Here is a 26645-nt window from a genome sequence, read left to right as displayed (position 1 = left end):
TTTTCCAAAATGCTTAGAGGTCTTGAAAATTGTACTATAACCATTTCAAAACATACAGTGATCCCTTAGTAAGAGTGATATGTTCTTATCATACAGTGGTTTATTACATATGGATTAAACATGATTAGTTGGCATGAATGCAAAATTAATTTCAGCAATTGAAAGAATTCAGTCTCATTAGCATTATAGTTGTATTCAAATCTAGTCTTTGACAGAATCTTGGTATTCATTCTGATGGTAGAATGTTCTGCTAGTTTTTCAGCATCCAGGAGACTTCGATTTAGATTACATAAACTCTTCAAATAAGAGGTGCTACATTTCCCCTTATTCAACAGCAGTTGATGTTCTTATATGCATATATTGCATTTAATATCTGTGAGGTATCAAAAACCATTCATTGTTTCTCTAAAGTTCAGTTTTAACTTGATGTCTTATATTTAATATGGTTCATAGAAACCTGTTAAAATATTTGCATCTCTGTATTTTTCTCTGTATTTTCCTCCACTCTTGCCGGAAGTATACTATATTAAATTCACATGTTTGCATCAATGCAATTATCTTTTGGTATTTTTATCTGCGTTTTTCTGTCTATACACATGTTGTCATTGATAGAATTTTTGGCATGGCTAAAAAGATAAGAAATATGAAAAAATGTGGCCTTTATTTTAAGAATGCGGAGAGAGACTCCATGATCTCCGGGGTCTGGCTTTCTCTCTGCCCGACACGTGGTATGGGGGTATATGTATATATATATATATATATATATATATATATATATATATATGTGTGTGTATATATATATATATATGTGTGTGTGTATATATAGGTTTGGGGTGGTGCCTAAGGGGCATTACTGATGCACAGGTAGCCCACTGGAATTCATTTCGTCCCACAGGTAAATTGCCTAGGGGCGGGGAAGGTTATCTCAAGATAGAGTCCCTTGGTTCCGCCTTCCAGCCTCCCACCTCAGCAGCTTCCCATTCAGGGCAATATCCTTTCAGTCATTATGGCTTTTAAAGGAAAACTTTAAAGTAGGACATATAATATATCGAATTATTTTACAATATTCCCCAAAAGATCAAAAGCAAAATAGTGCAGGAGAAATTTCCACTCAGAAGAGACCTCAAGGATGCATTGGAGGGCCTGGATCCCACAACCATGTCCAGCCCAGGTCCAGCTGGCACGGAGAGCCCATGGCAACATCCTCTGTGAGTCCAGGCTAAAACCTATGAAAATGTCTCATACAAGTCTATACCAAGGATCTGCACTTGGGAGATCCAAACGCCAGTCGTGAAAGCTAGAAATTCTGCACCAAGAGGATGAATGACTGAATCAGCAGATTGAGGGACTCTACCCTGAGTCGACCCTACACTGCACCACTCAGGGGATCAGAGCTCCGCTGAAAAGAATTACAGGCCCGCTTAGTGACAGCAAGAACCTAACCTCCTCCAAAAGGAAGAACAGCTGAGTCCATATCAGAGAAGCCAGCCTGACAACCTCCTCAGGATGGGTCAACAGCACACCATCTTCCCTGCAGTTCTGTTATAGGAGCAAAAATCCTCAGGCGGACCTTCCACACCCAGCACCAAGCTGATTCAGTGCAGCTCAATATTACAAGTTGACTTTTAGTTAAGCATTCACTAATTAATTAATCACATGTGAAACATACATTCCTTGTATGACCAAGGTGTACAATGAAGCACCGCCTTTCTTTAAAAGAAAACACATAAAAATTACGTGGAGACAATTTATAGTAGCAAATAAATTACAATAACATATAATGCTTCCTTGAAGACGTAAAAATCACTAACAAAAGACGGGTGAATTACTGGTTAAGAAAAGAGGGATGATAAAGAATACTCCAGAATGAATACAATAGCATGTCGGTATGGTAGAGTAGATAATGTGACTTTAAAAGAAACAGGAAAATGTTTTGCTTCCTCAGAGTGCAAAATGCAGGAATATAGTGTGGGAATGAAGATAAATGAACCTGCAGGAATCAGAGCATGCTAGGTCCTGAATATTTTTTCAAATACAGTGTGGTGAGTGCTATATTACAAAACTAAACAATGAATAGTTATTGTGCATCTCAATGGAAATAATCACATTTGCTGTTGAAAGGAGCAATATGTACTTCACCCCAATTTTTCTAGTTACACTGTTGAATAAATAGGTGTTTTTATTCCATTTGCTTCCTTTTTCTTGCTGTGGAAGACATTCTAACTATATTGTGTTATTTTATAAACATAAACTAAAAGTGAAAAGCTTTGAATGGCAAAAATATCATTACTGAGTAATTTACATAAATGTCACAAATTCAATCATTTGTATATGTGAACTTGTTAATGTATTGCATATAAGACCCAAGAGTCAAAATAAAATGCCATCTTGTTATTTCATCTTGTTAAAGTAGGTTCTATACCTTCGTCATTTGCACATATGAAGGTGGTTGCATTATTTTTCTCTCAATATTATTTACATATTTTCATGTATTTTGTAATTAAATCAATATTGGTATGCAAACTTGATAATTACTTGCTGAGATATATGTTTTCCAGATCTCCAGCAATACAATGAGTTAAAAGTCCTATATTTTCTCATACTTCTCTTTAACTAGCGTGGCTAATTTCCTATTACGCTACTGGAGATAAATTTTATACTCAACAATGAGTTCCATTTCAAGACTTACATTGCTAGCCCAGTTGCAAAGTAAAGATGGTTGCAAAATGGATTATCATTTTTTTGAATCCTAATTTCATATCATTGAAAGGAAGCGAATTATTTGCTAGGTCTGGTGTTACCCAGTAGACATAAAATGTTCTCCCAACACTCATGTGTTTAGAAGGTGATTAGATTATGGGCGCTATACTTCTCAATGGATGAATTAATTAGATGAAGCATTGGATTAATCCAAACTAATGCGTTATTCACTTTGTGAGTTGTTAGGAGCTGGAACCTGATCTAAATTGCCAGGTCAAAGGTGCAGTGACAGAAGGGCTATATTTGTGTCCCGTGTCGTTTTTTTCCACACCCTGTGCTTTCTGGTTGCCACCACTGAATACCTTTCTCTCACCATGCTTCTCAGCCAGGCTATACTCTCTCGGAGCCATCCAACCATGGAGTGAAAACCATGAGACACAATTAACATTTCCTAAGCTGAAGGTGTTGGGTATTGTGTTTCACTGATAGGAAAGTAGATATTACCACAAGTTTGTTGGTGAAGTGAAATCTAAAGTAATAAAATGATATTGACAAGAAAAAAATTAGTGCAAATTAGAAAGCAAAATTTGCTTATTGTCATATGTCATTTAAAAAGCACAGTTATTCTCAGCCTAAAAATATACTCAAATTTAGTAAAGCAATACTGTCTAAACTGTATCAGGCACAAGAAGAAAAGTAGTAAATCACCAGAAAAGTAGTAAAATCTATTTGTCAAATTTCTAGAGGAGACATTTATTATTTTTGAAACAATCATGAGAAATTTTAGAAAAAAAATTCTTAAGAATAATTGTTACTTTAAAAGTTCTTCATTAATGTAAGAGTTGCTTTATTATTAAGAAATCAGGAGTTTTCATATTAAATTTACAAAATTAAATGCAATTGAGTCACTGGTAAATAAATACCTGTTAGAGTTTAAAAAAAAAAAAAAAAAAAAAACAGGAAATCTAAACTCAATCACATTTTTTCAATTCTTAGGAATTTGCTGGGTTTCAGAGGTCCCACACTATAAAGATGATTTTTTAATGCACCCTTAGGGCTTTATCACTTCTTTGTTGCTGCTTTTTAGATCCGTCATCACTGCGACCATCATTATTTTCACAACTTTTAGTAACTACACAGCTCTTTGGAAATCTGTGCACAATTTTCCTTCCATTCATGCTATTGGCTGGCGATCATAAATCGATTTCCCAGTCCCTGCTTCTCATCAGAACTTGGTGATATCCAGATAGTCTCCTTACCTTCACATTTCCTGACCAGAAATACTTTTAATCTCCTTCTCTATAACTTATATTTGGTTCTAAGATGAATAAATTCAACAACATTTGACAAAGGAGTAGAAGATGATGGGAACGGAGCCGTCTTGTTCTAAATAAGCTGTCATAAAAAACTAGATTGTCTTCTTTTCAGCATAATTTCCAATTGCAAATAAGTAGCCAAAGGGGGGAAAAAAAAAAGAAGCCAGGTGGGGGAAAATATTGAGGAACATGACAAGAGAAATATCATACTTTTCTTACTCCTCTATTTCTTTTCCAAAGGTGTGAGTGTACACACACGTTGAAATTTCTGAGTGTTCCACGATTTTTAAATCAAACTATGTCCAAATAATCAGAATGTCCTGATAATAATTATGCCATACAAAATTAAATTCATTTGAATATCACAAAATTAATGTAAACTCAAAAATGATTGGGAAATACCTAGCATTTTCTTTGAGGCTAAATTTTAGTTCCTCAATATTTTATCACATGCAACTCATGTAGGGGACAATGACTGGATAAGATAATTGCAATTTTTTCTGTATCAAAATGGCTCATTTTGATACTTCAGTCGATTAATATAACTTAATGGGAACTGCATTTAATTAATAAGGGCAGCTTTTGCATTTGATTTGCATGGCACTGCTACATTAGAATTGTTAATGTTCCTAGGTTTAGGTAGTCATTTTTCTTAGATGATAAACTTCCTGATGGCAATTACTGTGTGATCACTACATTATTTCGAGTGGGGAAGGTATATGCGACACTGAAGCAAGTTCATGAAGTTGTACTGAACTCAGACCCAGTGAGGGAAGCTTTTAATACTTTGACATAATTAATTGAGTAATTGCTTTAATTATTGAAGCACATGCACAAAATGAGTAATGAGAGCCAAAATCACATTTTATATTTGATAAGTATACCTGCTTAGCTATCAGCTGAAAATACTTTAAATTTATTCCTAATGATAAGTAATATAATGAACATTACTAAATTCTCTGAAGCCATTATTCACATATAAGAAAATTCTAACCAAAAAATGTATACTGAATGTGGTCCAGAATTCTGCTGGGTCTAGTAGATATAAATTTTTATACTCACTTCACAAAAATGAGGGAACTTTTAAAAATAACTCATTTTCTAGAGAAAGGACGACATTTTCTTTTATTTATTGTTTTGCTATTCATTAAACACATGTCTGACATGGATATACCTAAGATGGAAAATATATTTAGACATCAGTAATTTGAAAATAAAACTACCAAAACGAGATTTTAAACATAGGCTGATAAGAAATCCATCTGTTATCTCTATTTCTTGATTTATTTATTTCTTAAAGGTTACTTAATCATCACAGATTTAAATATATAACCTTTGAAACACTTTTTTTGTTAGTTTGTTAAAAAAAGATATGGTTTCAGTGTTCATTATGTCAGATTTATGTATCTTTCTATATTAAGGGCAAGGCACCATATCTAACTAAATCTGTTCAAATTTCTTCATGTGTTGGCTAATTTTTATCAATAATCAACTAAGTTAATTTTTAGTTATTTCCAATTTGGTAATGTTACCTCCACAATATGAAATTTTAAGTAGTTTGTAGACCTAAGTCCTTTTACATTCATACAAAAGAATGTTAAATACTGCAAGTGCTAAAACTGAATACTGCTGAGGCTCTTGCTCTATGGCCAAGAAAAATATTGTTTCTGTAATTTAAACTATTAAAAAAGTGTAAGTAATATAATAAAATTTCTACAAAATAAATATTGTATTACACCAAATTCTATACAAACAATTGATATTTCCTTTCCTTTAGTAAAGCTAATTTTTTTTCTACATTAAATTCTTCAATTTTGGGATTCCTAGACATATAATCTATTTTTTGAGACCAAATATATCTGCTCAGTTTCATATATATTAACAAAATATAGACAAGGAAATGATTGTTAGCAGTACAATGCAATTAACGGAGAAAGCTTTGCTTACATGTATCCTAAGCATTAGCATTGTTGATGACATTTGTATATAGTAAAGCTTTCTACTCTGAATGAAATAAACATTGACACAACTGTAAAATCAGTCACTAATAACAAATAGCTATTAGGAATATTAATATATTAAAGGTATATTTAGGCAATCAGTGGAACTGAGTAATCTTTTTCTATCACTCAATTTTTGATGTACAATAATTTGCCTTTATTTAACTGACATGGTTAAACTGAGATTCCTGGGTGTGATGCTTACTTTTGTGTGTCATGTTGCGTTGACTAAAAGATGTTCAGATATCTAGAAAAATATTATTTATAGTGCATCCATAAGCATCTTTCTACATGAGGTTGACAATTGAATCAGTAGATCTAGTAAAACAAAGTTCCCTAACCAATTTAAACTGGCATCCAACTATTGATTGTCTATATGGAATACAAGTCATAAACGAGTCAAATATGCTCCCTGTACAATGACATCCATATCTACTGCCTTGGAAATCAAAGCTTCAGGTTTTGATCCTTGGACTTGTACTGACATCATCAACTTCCTGGTATCCAGCATGGGAATGACAACTCATTGGAATTCCAACCAAATTGGAAATAACTGAAAAAAATTAACTTGGTTGATTATTGATAAAAGTTAGCCAACACGTTAAGGAATTTGAACAAATTTAGTTAGATACAGTGCCCTGCCTTTGATATAGATAGATACAAAAATCTGACATTTCAACCTAATTTTTGAGCCAATTATAATAAATGCAATCTCTCTCTCTCTCTCTCTCTCTCTCTCTCTCTCTGGCTCCCTCTCTCTAACCTAATTTGTTTCCTTTCCCTCTCTCTCTCTCCTTCACTTCTCTCTTCTATTTTTCTGGAGACCCCTGACTAGAACACACACACACTGTTTTTAATTTTGGCCATACATGTACTAAAACACAGTAATGTAGTATTTGCAGGAAAGACAATACGTTGCAGTTGAAACTTAGTAAAATAGATGCTTCAAAAGTTGTACAATAAAACCATGAAAATCCATAATAGATACCAGTTTGAAGAATAATTGCAAAATATGCCCATTAGGTATTCAAACTCATTGCTTGAACTATTATTTAAAAATCAAGCCTTTTAGAAACTGGTTGTAAAATTATGGTATTTTTAAATAAAATACAATATATACTAAAAGTTTAGAAAGTTATAAAAGTCACTTCTGTAAGTAATTTTAGAGTTGTACATATATTTCACTACAGACATGTTTATGATATATTGATTTTGAGTAAGCATATTCTAAATATTATTTGGGACTCTTTTAACTAATGAATTATATAGTTTTTGAGTATAATTTTTCAAATAATTGAGACATACTAAAATGTGTCCAATACTGAAATTAAAAAAAGCATCCTAGTTTGTTATTGGGTAAATCTGGTAATTCCTACTATAAGTCATAAAAATAAGAGGCAAAAATATGTGAAAAAGTACAAATAGTGATATGTTACACAAATATATTTAATTTTTATAGTTAGCCTTTAATTTGCATTAATCTAGTGGTAGAGGTTTCTTTTAGTCAGCTTTTCATCACTGTGACAAGTACCTGAGAAGAATCATTTAATGATGGGTGGGTTTGTTATGTCTCATGGTTTCAGAATTTCAGTCCAAAAAGAGGTTCTTTAAAAGTACAAATATGTTGTAAGTGTTGGTAGAGAAAAGCTCTTTGCTTCACGATAGTAAAAAACAGGAAAGGAGTGCAGAGCTATCTGGGGAGAAAATATGCCCTGCAAGGATACATCTGCAGTGATTTATCTGATTCAGTTAAGATCTATTTCTTAGTAAGTCTACTGAGTTTTGAATTCCTCAGTTGACTAATGCAGCGATATGACAAAAACTTTCCTCATCTACACCCCACTTCTGAAGATTGCTGCTTAGGGTACTTGAGTGTTAATTCTGATTTTTCAGAGGCTGGGGATTTAGCTCATTGGCATAAGCAGCTGCCTCACAAGCATGTGGTTGTGAGTTCGATCCCCAGCCCCAATTAAAAAAAAAATTCTGATCTTTCAGCTTCATTGGATTAAAAATGCATAATAGATATTTAAGATTTTCCCCTGGTGTGTCCATATAGGACATGGAGGCATGATCTCAATACTGTCCATGATTTCATACGTGTTCTTTTCTGGCACCACTGCCTGGCTTGCTATTTTTCAGCTGCTATGAATTAGATATCTTTGCTCAGCCAAAAATTCTCACCATGAAACTACAAGCCAACTGTGTATAACCTTCCCTTTTTCAAGATGTGGGTGTCAGGTATTGTGTCTCAGTGATGGGAAAGCCAAGTAACGCAGCCTATTGAAACGTCAATACGTGAGTCACTGCCAATACTTTGAACTATAACAAAGAGGGTATGTGAGAGCTTTGCAGGTTTAAAAATAGAAATACGAATAGAAACAGAAAAGCAGAAAACTGCTCTCCTTGTATTTACATCAGTTCTGTCTGCAGTAAGATAAGAAGGGTGATTTTATTTCTAATGTAGCTTTTTCTTTCAGTCTACTTTTCATCAGTTTCTTTCCTAGAAACCAATGATTTGCTTACTATATTTTAGAAAATTGTAAGATTTACTAGTATTCTGAATTTTTAACATGCATTTTAATTGTTATACATAAACATAAAATTATACCTATTACAGTACCTTCTTTGATTGTGGTATGGAAGCTTATACGGTTTAAATCAATTTACAAATGTTTATTTCCTTAAAACATCTTCATATAGAAAATTTTCAAAAGTCATCATTTCTATAATTAAAAAATGCACAGTATATTATTGTTATAGACATTTACCATACTTTACATTAGCAACTGAGGATGTCTTTCCCTATCTGTAACTTTGTACCTGTTATGGGTTATATCTGGATGTCTCCCCAAACTCTTATGTAATTATAGATTGGGTTTGGGGAAGGGAATCAATCATGGGTGTGCATTAGTCCCCTGGCTGGCTTAGCACAGTTCTGGGTAAGTGATGGAATTACTGAAAAGCAAAGACTCCCCTACATGTGGGTTGCAGTAGTCAGTAGCCTCCATAGAATACAATGGGTAAGAAGGAAGATTTGATGCTTCCTGCGTGTCATGTCATGGGCTTTTCTCCTCTGATGCTGCCCTACTTCGAAGCCAACTGACCATGGATTAAATCCTCTACAAACCGTGAGCTGATATGAGCTTTTCCTCCGTTAGCTTGTGTGTATTCTTCCCAATAAGTAGAAAGACCATAAAACAGTGCCCATTGTTCAATATTTCTTTTTTTTTCCTTTTTATTTTTTTTTCGGGGGAGGGAATAAACAAAACTATTTTATTTTTTATTAAGCTCATTGATGCAGTGTAGGTATACATAATGATTGCATTCATCATGATGTATCCTGTATCCTGTTTTTTTTTCTCTTAAATCCTCTCATTCCTTTCAATCACTCGTACCCACCTTATTTACAAAGCTTTGTTTCCATTTTATCCTTCTTTTATCATTTTTCTTTTTTGTCCCTTTCTTTCCCCTACCCTTTGCCAGTTCTCCTTTCTTTTGAACAATTTCTTCCTATTTCACATTACATTTTATGCTCTTTGGTCCTTATTTGCACTTTAATTATCTCACACCAGAGAAACAGTATGATACTTGCACATGTGTTTTTGATTTACTTCACTTAAGAGTATGATCTCAAGATGCATCCATTTATCTAGAAATTTATTAATATTTCATAACCCTCTCTCATCAACTCACAATCTTGGGTTTCTAAAAACTTCTGTTGAACTCAATTTGAAGGACAATATCACATTATGATTACTGTGTTCAGGTAACAAGAGTCATTAATTTTATTATTGTTCAGTTTTTAAAATATTTATTGATTTGTCATAATTGATAAACCATAAGAATAAACACAAGATAACTAAAATGACGTATATTAAGTAAAATATTCATTTGTCTTATAATTAATTTCATGAAGAACAGAGTAGATATTGATGTAGCTTTGATATTGTTTATAAATTTATCAGGTAAATTTCATAAAAGTCATGAAAATTCACAGAATAATGTACAAATATATTTTTATCTTTCTGAGAAACTAAAAATGTAATTTGAAAAACAATATTTTGAGAAATAAACTCAGATCCTCTATTCCTAAAATACCTAAAATACCCATGTGAACATTTAAAAATTGTGGAAATATAGCAATGGGATAATGATTTGTTCTTAACATAACAAACAATACTTAAATCTTAAGCATGCATATATATATATATATATATATATATATATATATATATATATCTCAGTATCAAATACACACTACCAAAAGCTTAAAAAATTTTATGTGTATCTTGGAAATTATGACACAAGAAGATCTAGAGAAAAAAATACAATACATGACAATCCAGAAAAAGAAAAATAGTGAAGAGTATTTTGGTAATGCTTAAGAAGTCTTCAAATTAAAACCGGTATAGAAATATGACTACATTTGTATATAAACAATGTCCATCAAGTATTAATATGCAATGCAAAATGCTTCTTTTGGATAAGACTTAACTCTGTGTTTCTTTTTTGACTTCATTGGATGACTGGTTGACTGTGAGAAGTGAGTTGTAATTGCCTTCTACTATTATTGTACTGGAACCTGTCTCTCTTTCTGTCCTATAGATATTGTCTAGATATTTGGTTGCTCTTATATAAAGTGCACATAAAATTAGAATTACTCTTTATTTAGCTGAACTGACCCTTTTATCAGTATGTAATAACAACTGTTATGTCTTTTAACTGTTTGATATAAAATCTAACTTATCTTACACAAGTTCACTTATACGTAAAGCAAAAATTATCAAGAAAATACACATAAAATATTCTACATAACTATAACACTTAGTAGATACATTAATTAATCACTTTTTCAAAAAACGAAATAATTTATATGTCTCTTAAATTATGAATATAATAATAAAACTTATAACATTTCTCTATGTGTTTTATATTTTGGATGATTTTATTCTTGATTCTATTGTTTATTTATTTATTTAGCTTTTACTTTGTCAGTTTTTAAAATAAGACTAACAGATTTAAAAAAGCATGTGAGTCTAAATTTTGTCACTAGCGACATCTTCTTCACAGTATAAATAAAACTGAAAATTTTGTTTAGAAACTGATTTTACTGTAATTCTCCTTTAATTGTATAAAGAAATGAAGATTTAATTTTTCTATGGCTTTATATCTGGAATCAGATCAGTTACTTTAAAAATGAATTTTTGTATCTATGTCTTATGGACATGTGAATTCCTATTTCAAATGCATGTTCAATAAAGTAAAGTTGATCTGGAAGTGATTTTAGCATTTCTAAATTTAAATGAATTCCAGTTCATTAAAAATTGTATAACACAAGCTGTGTCCACAATAAAGAAATTTAACAGAATTTTGTCAGGTTATTGTTATAATCCAGACCAAAGGGACTTGGAGTTTGTAAAGGTAGTCTCAGCAGTATAGGCCATTATTCTCAGTAAGGGATACATTCAGATTGTAAGACAAAACCTGATTTTTCTATTTTGAAAAGGTTCTACAAACACATCATATTGCAAGGTCTGGAAGTCTTTGGTTAGCAAATTTGAATCAATAAAATAGATGATTTTCAACATTACAATCTTTCAACCCATAAAGAGAGGAAAATGTTTCTTTTTATTTTTAGTTTTATCTGTATGAAAACTCACTTTCTCTGCTCAGCTACTCCCAGTGGGGCTATGTATGGTAAAAGGCCATCAAATTCTGCAAGTTTCGGGACCTCAGCAGACTTACACAAATGAGAAAATACACCCAACTCTAGAGTTCATTTTTTATTGCTTGCAATTTCAAACACGACACAGATTCATTCTGTTGACAGATCTTTGAAAATTTACACTGCTAAGGTGAACTCTGAGAACAAAATGCCTGAAGAAATTCAAGCTACTTCTTAAATGTAAAGCAATATTGGACTTCAGAATTCATTTGGGAAACATACACTGAGTTATATATTTTATCTATGTTTGTTTATAGATTTAGTGGATGAAATAATAAATTTAAAAACACCAAGAGAAACTTCGATACATATAAATAAAGCACTTACTTTTGATAAATTATTGACTACAGACTTTTACATACATCTTGCATAATTTTCCACAATTGGGTTGTTTTCAAGGATAATGATTCAGAAGATAAAATACTTGACATGCATGAAAAAGAACTTTTTAAAATTTTCTGTTCTCTGGAAAAATTTGGGATAATCTCATTAAAACTGGCCAACTTCAAATTTGTTCCAAGTGTTAGCCTCTAAAGTCTGGTCACATGCAAAATAAATAAATAAATGCAAGTAGTGTTTTATAGGGCTCCACTGTGTACCTGTCACTCATGCCCACTTCTATGTCTACCAGAACATAGAAGCTCAGTAGCAGCAATGTGTGAATGATGGGCTACATCTAACTGAGCAGGTAATGATTTGACATCTACATAATGTTTAACCCAATGACAGTATCAACTGCAGCAGCTAATATTGTATCATCCAAATTTTATTAGAAAAAGTAAAAATTAGTAAGTAAAAATTATTTCCAAACAGGTATGGCTAGGTAATGAGTTAGCTAACTAGATGATAGTTTGGAAGATGGATAGAAAGATGAGTTATGTGGTATGTACCATATTAACCATTTCAAGTTCATCAATCATTGATCACAAATGGTGAGTACACTACATCAGGGTTGGAGAAACAAGAGGTCAAGAATAATATATATATATATATATATATATTACTTGGGATCAAACTCATGACCTCCCACTTTCCAGGCAGGGACTTACGCTGCTGAGCTAAATCCCCACCCTCGAGTAGAATATATTATCCATAGATGTGAACACAGAAGGAACCATATCAGTGGGTGTTTAATTTCAAAAAATGTTGACTTTTACTAATAATCACATCAATTTTACGTAAGAGCCAGGGAAAGATATTGAATATAAGAAGAGACGATGGTCAAGCTAAGAATTTCCACATTTTCAGGTAGAAGCAAGAAGGAAAACAAAGGAATATAGAGAGTAATATTTCCCATAGCATTTGCCAACGGAGGTTGCGAAGTTAGAACCACAAGGCAGAAAGAAATTTTGTCTTCAAAATTTCTCATGTGTCTTCACTCCAGCATAATAAAGATTTTCAGGAGAAAGTGAAAAAAAAAAAAAAAACAAAAAACAGACGAGGGAGAAGAATCCTGATCAAAAGATGGATTATTCACCGAGGGAGGAGACTGGTCAAGGAATGGTCCCTTTAACCTCCATGTGAATTTGGAGTACTACCTATCACTCATCTACAGGTTCTTTGGCTTAGCATCTTTTATTCCTATTTTTATCTCCATCTTTAATATGTTTTCATTTATTTGCAAATAATAGATGCTTAATTGATTTCCTTTAAGAATCTTTAGAACTTCAACTCAATGAGAGAATATCTTCTTATTCTGAGCTATAATAGCTGTTATTTATTTGCCATTTGGGACACTATTTTTACCCATGGAAACTTTCCAGTATCAAAATAGACATGAGAACATTTCTTTTCTTTTGGTGTATTGAAAGTGACTGAATCTTGCTTTTCAAAGCGACCCATTCATCTTCAATAGAAGAGCCCTAAGGTTGCAAATCTTAGAGCGTTTCTGAAACTCTATCATCGCTTATGAGTCATCATGTATCTCATTTTGGTAAAAATGAGCAAGTGAAAAATCATCAAAGGATAAATTCTCCAGCTAGAAGAAGCACAGAAAAAAGGAAAATGGGAAAGAAATGTTTTTGAGTATCAATAATTTTCCAATTTAATCTCAAAACACTCCTGTAGACTTTGCTTCTATGTTGTAAAAAAAAGAAAAAATTAAGAATTCCAAAGTTGGGAAATTTTCCAAAAGGGTAAAATATGTATTAATTCTTTTAATGACAGTCCCAGTACCTGGGCTGATATTTTCTAAACTGTGATACATGCATCTTGTGTGTAGGAAAAAGCAATTACAAAATTTCTAATAATTTAATGTACTGCTTTTTTTAGAAAGGAATAACAATCCTTTGATTTGGAAAGATCTTTCACTCATGCATAAAAATTGAAGTATCCATACCAGAATGGTGAATAGAAGGCTTCCACGGAATGCCAACTATGTAGAACAAGTTGACAAGTAACTCTGGAACTTAAGTAGAAAGCCTAAGTATGTTATTAGTATGAATCCTAAACTTTGGAAAGGTTGAAGGTTTTCAGAAATAGTGACATATAGCGTTATTGATTAACCTGCCTCTTTGATAAGCATTTTTGACATTTTCTACAAACTTTAAATGAAAGTCATCAGTACAAAACTTTCTTCAGAGTGACAGAAATTTAGAAACGACAATAGAGGTAAAGTTAAATGCAGTTATCTCAGTAAGCACTGCTTAGGCCCCCGCAGATGCAGGTTAATTATCTGGAAAGAGAACGAAGGTATAACTATATATATATATAGTTATCAGTGTAGGTCTGGGCTGCATAATCATGGACATTTTCTGAAGGAATAGGATATATATATATATATATATATATATATATATATATATATAATTTAGTAATACAGCAGTTCATATTTGTAGTAGACAGTGATTGCTCACAGTGATTACAGCCCTTGTCTGGAGTTAGAACACGTTTTTAAAATATTTTAATTCCTCTTTCATTCCCTTCCTCTCCCCTCCCTCCTGTTCCCTCTGTCTCTTAGTCCCATTCAATTTTGCTAAATATTCATTTTCCTGCTCCCTATTATGACTCTTTTATTTTACCCTTTAATTTATTTGCAATCTGGGTTTCTCACATTGATTTAAAACCATGAAATATTTAAGATGTGTCTCATTTATTTTGCTTAGCACTAGGACCTCAAGGTGCATTCATTTACGACAAATGGCTCGATTTTATCTTCCTTTATGGCAGAGTAATCTTAATCATTTTCCTCCTTTCTCCTCTCCTCTCTCCCTTACACCCATCCAGTCCTTTTACCATCTCCATGAAGGCTACTTGCCTATTTCCTCTTGTGTTTCTTTTATTTTGCTTCGTAAGTAATTATATTTCAAGTTTGCACATAAGACAAACCATGCACTATTTAACAGGCTCCATTTGTTTTGCTTAGCAGTGTGGTCTCAAGACACATTCATTTTCCTACCTATGAGTCATTGAAGTCTCCCGTCCTAGGAGATGGGTGATATCCTGGCAGCGGAGGACTGAGGACTCGTCAGTACCTGGTGAGAGGCTGAGGCAGGTTTCAGAATAGCATAGCAACGTACTTCTATTTTAAGTTCAGTGTATTTGCTAGAGTTTTATTGGTATATGTTTGCGATGCCTAATTATATTCATCTTTGGGAATTGATATGTACACATTTTCCATTTCAGTCTTTCTCTCTCCCTCCTCTCTCTACTTCCCCCTCCCTCGCCTCCCTTCCCTTCCTTACCCTTCTCTCCAAAGTCTACCTTCCTTTTCTCACCATCTCTCTTGTACTTTCTTTTTAAATTATGGATATTTTGAGATTTCTCATTTAAGAGATATCATGTTATATTTATTCTTCTGTGTCTGATATCTTTCACTTAACATTATTTTCTCAGGATCATTTAAATTAGAAGATGTAGTCTCTGGGGTTTTAAAAGCTGGGGAATCCTAAGAGAAAGATCTTTGGTGATTGTAGTAAATTTTTGTTGCTTACATACTTTAATGGCTTGAAATGAGAGAAATATATAGTTTCTCAATTCTTAGAGTCAAATGCTTCATCTGGTCCCATGGCCTGAAAGAAAGCAGTGGACAGGATATAAGATGTTTCTTTTGGCTGTTATATGAATATGTTTCATTGCATTTTTCAAATCCTAAGGGTGGCCATGCTTTCCATACTCATAGACCACTTCATTCTTCTTGAAATGCAGAAGTGTGACATCTTTCTAATCATGGTTGCATAGTCATATGCCTTGCTCAAGATAGAGTTAAGAAAGATGCTGTTTTAAAAGGCTCTGATTTCATCAGATCCTCCTGAGAACAGTAATTCAAAAAAACCTACTGGTCCTAAGGTATATCACATTATTATGTCTGCAGACCTCTTTGTTAGTGAGGCTACCTTAGCTCCAGGATCAGTTCGTGAGGACAGGGCTATTTCTGAAACCAGTATGCTGTACAGAAACGTGACAGTTAAATGGAATCCTGGATGAAGCAGTTCTTATTCTGAATTGTAATATTATGACACATTTCTGTTGAGTTTTTAAAACTTATTTCAAGAAGATTACACCTTGAAATGCGTGCATATACTGAGAACATTTTGAATATTCTGTTATTCAGAATTATACAGATTTTACAAAGTATAATTAAACAGTCAGATATAGAAAGACTAAGTTGTTAAATAGGATGTAGCATTAAGAAGATATCAGAAAAAAAAAAAAACCTTTTTTCATACACACACACACACACACACACACACACACACACACACCAAAAAACAAGCTGACATTGTCCTTCAACAATATCCTCAAGAAGGAAAAGGACCCAATTTAAAAATTATGATAGCAAAATAGAAAATGATTGTGCAGATCCGATCATAATTGCACAGATACTGCAGAGACTGACAAACCTAAGATGCCCAGGTATCTGGAGATTGTGAGGAATGGAGAAATAGAATTGGGACTACCAATACTAGTCACAGCAGAGGAGTCACTGCTATCCCCAAGAGCCTGCTCTGCAGAGGATATCACCAGTCTTCAGTACTAAGAAAACCCACAACCATCCTCTGGTGGACTCCTTAGAGAGGGTTGCAGTGCAGAACATCACGACTCCTTCAGCTCAGCCGCCATTGTGTTCCCACAGGACCGGACATTCCCAGTGCCATGAACACTGCAAACCTTGGGCCACAACTGTTTGGGAGATGCCAGCATCTCAGACCGCGACTCAGTAACCACACTCTGCCTGCCTGCTTTCCTGGATCTGTTGCTCCATCCCTCACACCTATGCCTTGTACACAGCAGTCACTGCTGATGAGGATGCTCTGGGGTCTTGTCACTGAGCCCCCGTGGTATAGACACTGGCTTTGCAGCATTTCTGTGACCTCTGATGTCTGAAACATCATCAGTGCGGGCTTGCCCATCCCTAGATCCTGCAACTTTCTACACTGGAAACAGTAATGAGAATCAACAAATGGGATCATTCCAATTAAAAAGGTTCTGCAGAGCAAAATAAACAACCCACAGAGTGAAAAGACCACCTTCAGAACATACAAAGAAACAAAATTTCCAGTGGTTCTTCACATGACTCATATCTAGAACATAAAGAATTTTTAAAAACAGACCACTCAAAATAAAAGATCCAACAAAATATCAGCAACTGAAATGATTGGACCTATTGCAGGGAAAGAAGTACAAATGATCATTAAATACATATAGAAATCCTCAATATTGATTGCAATAGAAAATGCATAGTAAAACAATACTGAGATTTTACTTCACCTCCAAAAGAATTTGAAGATATCGAGGTATCAATAACAAATGCCAGAGAAGCTGTGCGGGAAAAGGAAATATTTTAGACCATTAGTGGAATGTAAACTAACATAATTACTTTGGAAATCAGTGTAGCGATTCCTCAAAACACTAAACCTAAAATTTTCATTTGACCCAGGTTTACCCATTGCAGATATCTTCCTAAAAGATTTTAAAACGTGATATTCCAGTGATGTATGCATGCCTGTGTTTATAGTAGCTCAATTCATAACAGTTAAAACAAAGAAACAATGTATACATCCACTGACAGAAGAATGGACAAAGACAATGTGGTATTTATATTCATTGGAGTATGTCTGTGCTATAAAGACAAACTTAAGTTATTTGTGGGAAAATGGATGCGTCTTGAGACCATAATGTTAAGTGAAATAAATCAAGCACATAAGCTTAAGTATCACGTAGTTCCTCTTATAAGAGAAATACAAATAATAAAGAGCAAAATAAAAGATAATAATATAACAAAGGGAGGTGGAACTTTCTCAAAAAAGAATCAAGAGATGGAGGCAGGATAAGGGGAGAGAAATGGGATTGAATTAAGATATGCTCTATACACGTAGTAGCTCCACACAGGTTGTAATTCACAATGTGCACTGGGTAGTGCACACTTGTATTAGAAAATAAAAAAAAAAGAAATGATGTAAAGCAATTAGTTTTTAGTGTTATCTAGACAAAAGTAATTATTCTTTAACATCATTGCTTCATATTCTGCATCTCAGTCTCATGTTTGACGTGCAGATTTTTCAACTATAATCTTATGTCTGATTGAATCTGTAACTCAACAAGCTTCTTACCAAAGTTGCAATCATTTCTCCATCCTTATTTCTTTCTCGCTCTTTCTATTGTACAATTATCCTGGTTCTTCAATGTCCAATCAAACTTTGAGTAACAATAGAATTTATCGCCTGTAAATTGTTTTCAGATGTTATAATATTTAATATATTTGATTTGTAAGACGATGTATTTTTAATCACTTATCCCTATTCCAACTGTCATTTCAGCATTAATTCAAGCTTTTATTGTATTTGGCCTAAAAAATTACTGTATATCCCTAAATAACTTCTTCGTCACACACACAGGCCATGGTATAAAGCGGTTTTTCAAGCACAAATTTTAAAGTGTCTAATTTTATTGTTTCCTACATAGCAAAATTTCTTAACATTTTAGATGATAATATGTAAGCCTGTAACTTTTATATTTTTTCAATTTAATTGATATTTTTAAATAGTACATGATATGAGTTGATTTTTAAAACCAATATTTTAAACATTTACCATTTGATATTTTCTATTTTAGTTGCTTTAATTTCCTTATATAAATAAAACTGGTCTTGAACATATGTCCCCAAATAACTGGGGCTACACTAGTTTAGAGTCTCTGTATCTGATTTTCTATGGAATTACCCAAGCTTACATCCCAAAATCAATAAGGAACACAGAGCATCACATGGATTTTTCTCAATTATTTCCTGGTAGCATGGTACCAAGGTAATAAATACCCTTAGCATTTGAATTTTAGAAATCCTTTTTGAAGTCGCATTTATTGAATGTTATCATTTTAAATCGTTTAAATACCCGGGTGGTCAGGCAAACAGTAAAGCAAACTCCTGCCTCTGAAAACAAAGAATAAAGTGCTCTGCATTTTCAGCACTAGCAGCAATCATAATCCTAATCAGTGGCTGCACACCAATCAACAGTAATTAAACTTATCTTTCACTGTGGAACTACAGTCAGAGCTCTTTTCCAACTGCTGAAATTTTTACTCTACAAATACATCTATTAGTAGTCTACAAACAGTATGTAAGTTCATCTGAGTTTTGGCCAACTAAATGTAGAATATAGTTGAGGTAATATTGACATTGGATATAACCTGTATCTCTTACATATCGATATTCAAATTAAAGCTCTATATGTGCCCCCTACAAAATCACAATTATGATTTCATAATTTTGATTTTTTATGACTGCAACACTTTGTCATGGACTTTCATTTCTTGCATACATGAATGATGTTCCTGCAGTATTTCCCTTCCTGTTTTCCAATAAAATTCCTTTGTTTACTATCACAGAAATGTTGTTAAAATTGCATAAGCTTCAAAACAAAATCAACTTCATTCTCCACATTCAGTGTGAAAATTTAGTGAAACTATGCAGCTTCAAATTTATTTCCTCAATATTTCTGATCATTAATATAATCTGTATTTCTAAATTTCCAAATTTTTAATCAGAGACACTTGAACATATTAAATGACACCATATAAAGATTTCCAATTCTAATTCATCCATATCCAGGTTGTCTGCATCTGTCACTGAATTTTAAAACCACCAGAATATCTGGCCATATGCTGGGTATAAGGAACTGGTAGTATATTTTAACATATTGTCAACATAATGTGGATCAGGAATTATTATTGTTCAAAAGTTTTGTGTAAATGTTTCTGTAAGAAGAGAAAGATTAATGTCTGAGCTATGAGTAAGTCAACTGACTTATTCCTGCCTACTCAAGTCTCTGAGAATAATAACAGCCAGGGCTCCTACATGACTGTCTTATAGCTTGTTTGTGCATTATAATAAATGAGTATTTCTTGTGATATTTATAGTTGTTTAAAGCTCAGTTGTAAACTGTGGGTTCGCTCTTGGAATCTTTTATGTAGGTACCTTTAGATGAAAGCCTGAGGTGGTCTTTCATTTTCTGATGCTTCTCTATCTATGCTATTTAATTACTTAACATTCTAGCCTAGTTTCTTACAGCATTCCACAATGATGAATTTCAGCTACCATATTCTGTCTTTCAGAGGTAGACACAATTTCAAAGATAGACAAAGTTCAGAGAGAAAAAAAATATGCTTACCTTCACTGGAATGAATGATATCTTCACACCAGGAGGGAGAAATTGGTTAGCAACAAGTAGGAGACCACTGATTATAGCAGAAGACATCATTATTGAATATGCTAACTCTCTAGCTGCAATTTTCCATAAATCATGAGAGTGTTATACCAATAAATCCCCTATCAAGAGAGTAAAAGCACAGAATAAATTCCACAATGAAATAAACACACACACACACACACACACACACACACACATATATATATATATATATATATATAGCTATAAGAAGACATAGGAGTATTACTTACTAGGTAGAAAATGACTCTAGAAATTCTAAATAATCAGAGAGACGAGTATCATATGCGCTTAGAGATGATGAGTTTTCCTTTGTGGTGAAGATATTCCTATTCTCATAAGGGTAGCAAAACATGATGACAGCTTCAGAAGAACAAAATGTTCTATTATTAAGAAATTCAACTGAGGCAGACATGACAGACAGTGAGACATGCGATTAAATACATTTCCTTTGTTCAAGTCACAAGTTTTTTTTTTTTTTTTTTCCATCAAAGCTTAGAAATAATACTAAGTTAGGAGGTTTGCTTAACTTTGGTTGGAACGAAGGTATTTTAAGGATGTCATCAAGCATTATATATGTTCATGTTGTCTTCTGTACTGCAGCATGTACAAGATTTCTCTAGGATTAAAAATGCCCGAGATCTTTGCAGCATCTTAGGTGAGGAAAAAAGTTGACAAATTTTATCCAATTATTCTTCTAAAAATAAAGAATTATCATATATATATATGTCATTCTACAGTATTATTGGATCTACAGAAAGTATTTTTAAAAATCGTCACTAAAAGTGGATGGCATGTTAATTCTTACAGAGCTTTTGCATGTGTATTGGTGGTTAGATTTCTCATACAGATATAAAAGACTTAAAGATAGCAATTTTAACAAGTAGAGAAATGATTAAATATTTTTCAGATAAAGATTTTATTTTAAATATCATTTACACACATAAAGAGAATGCATTCTTAGCAATTGATCCTACACTTCATGATTATAGATTTCAAATAATATTATAATATTCATTTCCTAGCCCAGGGGACATTTATGTGTTATAATTTGACAGTAATGTGGTACTTATGCTAATTTTTTTCTTCTGCTGACTATAAGATTGTCAAAAACAAAATAAAACATCACATTGTATTGAATACTTAGATATGAACTAAGGAAAGTAAATTAATAATTCCTGATTATCTTAAAAGAAATAACTGTAATTGTTAAAAATAATGGCTATTTCATAGCTAAAAATCATAGCTGTGTAATAGTTAAAAATGATGCTCATGTAGCATTTACTTAATCATTAAGCATTTACTTAGTCAAAACTATCGCTGGAAACTTCGTTAACATGAGAGTATGATAAGTCACCAAAATACATGCAAAAGAAAAATGAGTGACTAAAACAATAATGAACTCATTGAGCAAAAAGGCTTAGCTTGAAAGTAAGAAGATTATATGAATGCTACGGAAAGGTATATAAAAGGAATATTCTTAAATTGGCAAGAGATGATTGATGTGTAGCAATGTGCTCCAGTTAAAGAGACTGGTTTTAGTCCCTTTATCTAGACAAACAGTCACATCCAAGGAACAAAGATTTTAAAATATTTTTAAAAATTCTCATTACCTGAAACTGACGATGCATGATACTATTTTACAAATTAAAGATCTGTAAATATTTTTATCTTCTATTAATAGGCCTTGGTAGAAGTGGCATGAAAAGTGAGAATCCACAGAAACTTAACTATAATTGTCAGCACATGTTATGGAATAAAGCTAATTAAAGAGTAAAATACCGGGGCTGGGGATTTAGCTCAGCGGCATAATCGCCTGCATTGCAAGCAGGCAGCCCTGAGTTCGATCCCTGGTACCGATTAAAAAAAAAAAAAAAAAAAAAGAGTAAAATACCAATTTTATAATTCTCCATACACTGATGAAAATAATTACATATAAAATATAAATGAAGCATGAAATATTTTATATTTAATTTATTAAAAAAATAACAAAGTTAGTAAAGTGAGTTCCAAACTGTATTGCTGGTGAGGATTCATCTCTACAGAATTTTCACTAAAATTTTTAATTGCATAATAAAATATGAGAATCATACAGCAAGAAAATAACTGCACGACTGAGCTGATAGAATAAAGTTGAAGTGACAGAGTCAGCCTGCTCATTATCCAGCTAGAATGACAGGAAACAGGTCACCTGTAACCAGCTAAAGCAAAACTGGGATGTTAAATTTGGTTATGCTTGTGGAAAACATTCAGAAATATAAAGAAACAATTATCGGTGAGCTAAGCTTAAAGCTTCTTTTACTCACTGCTTTCGTATTCATATAACAGCGTTGTCAGGAGCATTTTAAAGTGCCTTGGGGGAAGGACTGCGTCTACCCAGGAAATTCTGCAAATGTAAATCTGAGGGGAATAAAAAGGAATGTAGAAAAAGAGTGGGAGTTGTGTTTTGCAACGCTTTTGTCACTTTTGTACAATTTTGAGAATAATTTTACAAATCTGTTCCTGTAGCAGTGAGACTCAGAATTTGGATTTTCTTTCTAAAAAGAACATAAGCTTCTAAGGTTAGAGGTAGATAACAGTCCTCAGTGTCTGCTATAAAATGTACAGAGAAGCCCATAAATTATGTTAGGCCCAGATTCGACAAGCTCCATGGAATTTTGCTGATGAAAAACTCACCATTACTAAGGACATAACAAAGACATTATTTATCACCTGAATACGTGGACATGAATTTTGTAATATTCTAATCAACATAGGTTTCTTTGTGAAATTTTCTAGTGGGTCTCATTAAGCTCACTCTTTGGAAATAGATATGAAGTTTTTGGATTGAACATAGAGCGTATCTGTGTCTGTGTTGGATAGGGTGATAATAGATGGGAGAAATCTCAGACCTTTGGGGCTCATAAGTCTGCAGTGAGAGAGAAGGGTAACAGATGACAGAGTCTAAGGTCACATGTACTAGTCAGCGCTCCTATTGTTGAGGCATAGTACTCAGCCCACAAACTAAAGGAATAGAGCCTCATTTGGCTCAAACTTTCAGCTTCAACCATAAACCTCATGGTAAAATACCAGGAAAGTGCAAGATGTTCATTTCATTATGTGCAAAAATACAGTGCCAGAGAGGAGAGGGAACCAGCTCAAAACCCAAGATCATCCATTTAAGGCCTGTGCAGACAAGCCCAGAAATGAATTTTACTAATTCCCTAGGTTAGCTGATGCACAATGACACTCACAGAGTGCATTCTTTGAGTTATGGTTGCATAATTTATTGATCAAATATTAGAGAAGGAGTTTTATCTTAGAGATTGAGCAGAATTTGTGGAGAATGTTTCCTTGTATAAAAGTTGGAATGCACTGATATGTTGAAGTCAGAAGTTGTTCAGGAACAGGAAGAACAATCTGCACAGGGAACTAGTATCTGCTCTCAGTTGAAATTTCTTAGCATATGTAGGTCATGATAGCACATATTTCGCAATTTGTCAAATACTCATGTTCTTTTATGAATCAGAGCCTCAACAAAGCACATTATGCTATATAAACATACATAAACAGGATCTTATATAGATGGAGTGAGAGTGAGAGAAAGAAAGAGAGAGAAAAGAAAGAAGAAAGGAGGATGAGGTGGGCAATGCAGATGAGAAACGTTCAACATTAACTCATGAAAATACATGTTTTCCTAAAGAAAAGAAAGGTGATTATATAAAGTAGTTAAGATATCAAAAGGGAAGTTATCCATGATCAAGTTCTTCAATAATAACAGCCAAATGTAACTAACATTTTCCCCAGGAGAAATAGTCCATGGTGTGTTTAGGTAGAAGTTTATTTTCAAAATGGGAAAAAAAAAAGAGGCAGATAGCCCTAGGCAAAAAAGCACAAAAAAGAAACAAAGGAAATAAAACCAACCAACCATGCACAATCTCCATCCCTTTATGTAGAAAGTTACCATCACTATTACAAAAATAATAGCAAAGCCTAAAGTAGCAACTGTACAGAGAAACATAAAAACAAATTGATACACGCATAAGAAATAACTCCAATATGTTTGCAGAAAGGAAGGCAAAACTCACTTTGCTATGCAAATATTAAACCCATTGATTAACAGAAACTTTAATCAGTAACTTCTAATCTTGGAGGAAATTCCGAACTTGAAAGAAGATCAAATCTGGAACTTTCTATGTGTGCTGCATAGAAACATTTCCTACAGAACTAGCTGAGATGAAAAAAAAATATTTAAAATTATTCCTTTTGTTAGTCTACCAGAGCTCGCTGTGAAAACACTCTTTTCTAATGCTAAATGGGAAAATATGATTTAGTCTATGAGAAAAATTAGTCTCCCTGTTATCGCTCTTTGCCAATCTAGAATCTTGAAAAATCCATGTGCTTTCTGCAAACTCACTTATGTAGACTGAAAACTACCACTGCTGGAAGGAAAGAGAGAGAAGGAGAAAAAAACTAAAGAATAATGTGCATACTGTCCACAATAAGAATTTAAGCTACTGATTCACCATAATGTAAGGGAGTTCATTTTTAGTGTTTTACTCATTTTCACACTATGTTACACAAAGTTAAGCTTTGTTTTACAAGACATTTATATCACCAACTTTTCTATTCAAAGGTAGTTAATATAAAAAAAGTTTCACAGACAATAATGGAATTCATTTAAAAATGTATGCAAAGTACATGATCATAATAATACCTGCAGAAAAAAGTCTTTTACAAAATCTAACAACCATTCACAATGAACACCACAATGAAATATAAATAGAAATAACTTTTCTCATACAGATAAAATCCAACTATGTTGCATTTCTGGGTTCTGGAAAATGGCAAAATAGGGCCCTCTCTGAGAGAAACAGCTCAGATGCCAGAATAAAATATCCTGGAGAAGACCAGATGGAGGGAGATGGATACTCTCAACCCAAAAAGAAATTAAAGGGAAAGGAGCCAGTCAGACTCTCAGTTGCAGCACTCTCTCCGGAGTCGATCAGACTTACAGTTGCAGCATTCTGGCTGGAGGTAGTCAGACTCCAAGTCAAGGTGCTCTTGCCGCCAGATCTGCATTTGTGCTGAATTTGGGGGTTGGCAAGCCCAACAGAGAACAGAGCCATCATGGAGAACTGATACCTGAACTAACCCATGGTATGTGCTTGGAATTTGGGGTGATTGACTGGACAACATATTGGTATTGGGCAAGATGGAACTGCCCAAGGAATGGCAGTGTCTTCAATCGATTCCTCCCTGCCCAGAGCAGACTGGTGAGATCTGCTTGGGCTGGTTTGGACTGCTGTCTGGGAACTCAATAGCTAGGGTCAACAATTATCCCTAAAGTTGTCCCAAATCAGTTCTGTCACTGTAGCACATGCTTGCTAACTTGGGAAAGGCCTCTGCTGGTTGCCTGGCTTGGAGGGTAGGGACCAGTCTACATAGCCCCCTGCTTGTACCTCCATGACCAACAGCAAACTGGAGAGGGCAGAAATCCCTAGCCAGTATGCTTTAGAGTAACTATAACCAATAAGTAAAGCAGTTGGGACCTCTACCACACACCTGTATGGAAGATCTCAGAAACATAACCAGAGAAAGAAATAAGAAAGAATCTCCAACCCCCAACCCAGGGAATATTGGTGTAGGAGAAGTAAATATAGAAGAGATTAAGGGCAGCAAACATGCAATATTGGACATGGCATCAGCTGACATAATGAAATATCTTCATGACATAATAATAGAAAAACTCAAAACTGAAATATCTATAAAAGTAATGCAAGATATAAGAAGATTAATAAAAGAAATGCTAAGTACCTCTCAGGAAGACACAGAAAGAGGAATGGAGGAACACAAAAAGGGAGAGAAACCTTTGATGAAGAATATTTTAAAAATCTAAAATACATGAAACAGATTCAAAGAGATTACTAGGAAATTAAAAACTCCATTGAAAGCTGGCAAGATTGCCTGAAACAAACTAGAGACAGATTAACAGAACTTGAAGAAAGGTCTGCAAGCTGTGTAGAGATCTCTTAAAAATAACAAGGAAACAGGTAGTAATAATAGAAATGCGAGGAGAGGACAAGAGAATCTATAACTTAAGAATAAAAAAAATGTGAGTGAAGAAGCAGGGGTAAACACAAAGGAAATACAAAGCCTATTCACAGAAATAATTAAGGAAAACTTCCCAAGCATAGGAAAAGGAAATGATATTCAGATGTATGAGGTATACAAAACTCCAGTCACCTACAGTCAAAACAGA

This window comes from Cavia porcellus, unplaced genomic scaffold, assembly GCF_034190915.1.
Source record: "Cavia porcellus strain 051 isolate PalLab524CR breed Dunkin Hartley unplaced genomic scaffold, mCavPor4.1 scaffold_11, whole genome shotgun sequence".
NCBI lineage: Eukaryota > Metazoa > Chordata > Mammalia > Rodentia > Caviidae > Cavia > Cavia porcellus.
Note: the sequence above shows the minus strand (reverse complement) of the source record.